Source organism: Capra hircus, chromosome 15, assembly GCF_001704415.2.
Source record: "Capra hircus breed San Clemente chromosome 15, ASM170441v1, whole genome shotgun sequence".
Lineage (NCBI taxonomy): Eukaryota > Metazoa > Chordata > Mammalia > Artiodactyla > Bovidae > Capra > Capra hircus.
Window position 1 is genome coordinate 31376483 of NC_030822.1, and position 3645 is coordinate 31380127.

General features: G+C 36.7%; 1 non-coding gene across 1 annotated transcript; it reads right to left on the minus strand.

Annotated features, from left to right (window-relative positions):
* On the minus strand, positions 208 to 280 carry TRNAG-CCC. The gene has a single exon. It is a non-coding gene; the product is annotated as a tRNA-Gly (tRNA).

The following is a 3645-nucleotide window of genomic DNA, read 5'->3' on the forward strand; positions in this document are numbered from 1 at the left end:
ATAGTGGATTTTCTTATATATTTTTTATTGATTTCAGAGGAACATTTCCAGAGTTTCCCCATTTTGGATGAGATTTGTCTAGGTATTTTTATAAAGCATGTAGTCTTTATTAGATTGAGGATTTTCTCTTAAAGAAATTATTTATTTGGGTGTACTGGGTCTTAGTTGCGGCATGTGAGATCTTTAGTTGCAGCACGTGGGATCTAGTTCCCTGACTGGGAATCGAACCCAGGCCCCCTGCATTGGGAGTGTGGAGTCATGACCACTGGACCACCAGGGAAGTCCCAAGGATTTTCTCTCCTTTATTCTCATCTCCTGTATTTATCATGACTGAGAATGGACTTTATCAGAAAGAGATTTTTTATGTATCAATTGACGTGGTATTTTTTTTCATTTTAATTAGTTAATATGATTATTTATATTTGTAGATTTTCTACTATTAAACTAGGTTGGCATACATGAGTTAAATTCATCTGAGCAATGTTGTGATTGCTTCTTACACACTCTTACATTAGATTTGCTAATATTAAAAAAATTTTCATCTGTATTCACGAATGGAAGAGGGTTATAATTGCCCACTCTTGAAGTGTCTTTGTTGATTGGTATGCCATGCCTATTCATCCATTCTCCTTTGGGTGTCTATTTACTTCCAGAGCTTTGCTGCTGTAAGCATTCTTGTAACCTGTATGTGTGTGTGCTGACACTCACTTGTGTCCAATTCCCTGTGACCCTTTGAACTATAGCCTGCCAGGCTCTTCTGTCCATGGGATTCTCCAGGCAAGAGTACTGGAGTGGGTTGCTGTTTCCTTCTCCATATTCTTGTATCTGAATCCTGGCAACTACCGAGGAATATGATTGCTTTGTCTTAAGGTACAAGAACATTCCATTTGATGATCTAAAGGTAATATTTTGACATTTTCTATTGATTGCTTTTGTGTTTGCCATCAGTTTTCTTAATATGCCAGAGACCACTTGTTACTTTTTAAAAATTATTAGTCTTTACTTTTTAGAACAGTTTCAATTTACAGAAAAATTGATCAGATAATACAGAAAATTCTCATATATACTCTGCACAAAATTTCTCCTATTAAGATTAGTACAGTACATGTTTATAATTAATGCATCAATGTCAATATATTATTATTACCTGAAGTCCATAATTTATTCAGATTTCTTTAATTTTTTCCCTAATGACTTCCCAGTCAGATCCAGGATGTCACAATACATTTGGTTGTTGTGTCTCCTCAGAATCCCACTGGCTATGACACTTTCTCAGACTGCCCTTGTTTTTAACTGCCTTGATAGTTTTGAAGAGTACTGGTCAGCTATGTTGCAGGATGTCCCTGTCCTCCTCTGTCTCTGGCAATTTTCTTTGCTCTGAGAATACTTTATCTGGTATTATTATAGTGATTTCTGCTTGCTTTTGATGAATATTTGTGTATCTTTTTCTGTCTTTTTACTTTCAATTTGTCTGTATTGTTATGTGAGGATACAGTGAGAAGGTAGAGTTCAAGCTGGAAAGAGGACTCCCATTAGGAACGGAACTGACTTGCACCTTGATCTTGAACTTCCCAGCTTCTAGCACTTGGAGAAATAAGTTTCAGTTGTTTAAGCCACCCAGTCTATGGTGTTTTGTTATGAAACCCTAAGTAGACTAACATAGTATGAATAGTGATTTTCTATTTAAACCTAGAAAATTTAAGTATTGTGTTATGAGATTCTGGATCTCATTTAAATCTCCTGTTTAGCTGGATTAAGTGTGTGTGCGTGTGTGTGTGTGTGTGCATGTGCATGTGTGTGTGTGTGTGTGTGTGTGTGTGTGTGTGACACTGTTGTAGCAAGAATAGGGGAATGGTACCATCCCATTACTTCCAGGTGGGGATAGAAATGGAAGTTCCCCATCCAGTCTCTATTGACACATGAGGTTGGGGGCTCCTCATTACTACAAGGTGGGAGTGGACCCACCTATGGGAGTGACCCCATATCACAGTGGGGGAGGCAGCCTTACTACCTCCCAGCAAGATGAAAATCCCTGCTCCCCACTCAGTCTTCTTTGATATTACCCTGGCAGGAAGGATTGGGATACCTCACTACAAGTGAGAGTAGAAATCTACACTGCTCACCAGCCTTTGCCGACATGGGTGGTGGTGGGAGGTCACAGTGTCTTCTTTGGTGTTTGGCTAGGTGTAACTGTTATGGTAAAACAAGTTTTATCTTTCTACGCTGTTCCTTTCCTGGTTCCTTGAATAGAAAGACTGGACTTTTGTTGGGATTGTCTTTTTGTCTGTGTCTGCTGGCATTTCTAAATTGCTGGACTCTTCAGCTCCTAGTCTGAAATATGTAAGGCAAAAAGAAAATGTATGGAACTCTTCGTGCCATTCCTTAGGTCCCAAAGTCCCTATCTGGTCTGACTTCTTCCTTCCCTCTTTCAAAGTCTTATGTTTGCTTTATATATAACTTCTAGGGGTTTTAGTTGCAGTTAACAGAAAGACTAGGGGAAAGTACACCTTACTCCAAATTCCTGGAAGTGTAATTCCCATATATTGAAATTTTAATTTCAATTATTTTAAGCCTCTATTTCTAGAAAGTCTATTTTTTTCTTATTCATGTATGCTTTATAATTCTTTATAGTTTCTTATTTCCTATACATAGTTTAAAAGACTTTCGCCTGTTTAAGTTTATAGAATATGGTATTATATAAACTCTGATAATTTTACTTTGGGAATTTCTTACGCATCTATTTCTGCTGTCATTTCTGCAGGCTCTTGTCCATGGTACCTTATTTTTGTGTGTGAAAGTAAAAGAAAGTGAAGTCGCTCAGTCGTGTCCAACTCCTTGCGATCCTGTGGACTGTAGCCAGCCAGGCTCCTCTGTCCATGGGATTCTCCAGGCAAGAATACTGGAGTGGGTTGCCATTTCCTTCTCAGTTAATTATTTTTCACTGTGAGTCAATTGTTTTCCTTTGAATTGTATGTTAAACTTTAGTAAGATTTTCTACTGAAATATAACTATAACTAACATCAGTAAAGTGCACAAATCTTAAGCTCACTGAGTTCTTACTTATGTGTGCATGCGTGGAACTATCACCCAGGTCGAGATATAGAATATTTCTAGCATCCCCAAAGATTCCTTCCACCTCTTCCCAATCAGTACCTACCCCTACAGTAACCAGTTTTCTGATCCCCATAACCATACTTTCATTTTGCCAGTTTTTGAATGTCATATACATGGGATCATATAATATGACCTTTTTATATGACTGGCTTATTTTACTTCACATCATGTCTTTGAGATTCATCCCTGTTTTTTGTGTATCAGTAGTTGATTAGTTCTCCCGATTGTTTAATGTCTCCTATATTTATATACATATATTTTTTAAAATATTTTATATGATTCCTTTGTCAGATATAAGTATTGCAAATATTTGCTCCCAATGTATAACTTGCCTTTTTACTCTCTTAATGGTAACTTTTGATGAACCAAAGTTATTAATTTTAATGAAATCCAATGTGTCAATCTTTTTTTAAAAAAGAAAGCTTTTCCATCTATATTTTCCTCTAGAAATCTTACTGCTTTGTTCTAAAATCCACATTTAAGTCTGTGATTTCTCCTAAATTAATTTTTGAATGTTGTGAAGAAAAAGTC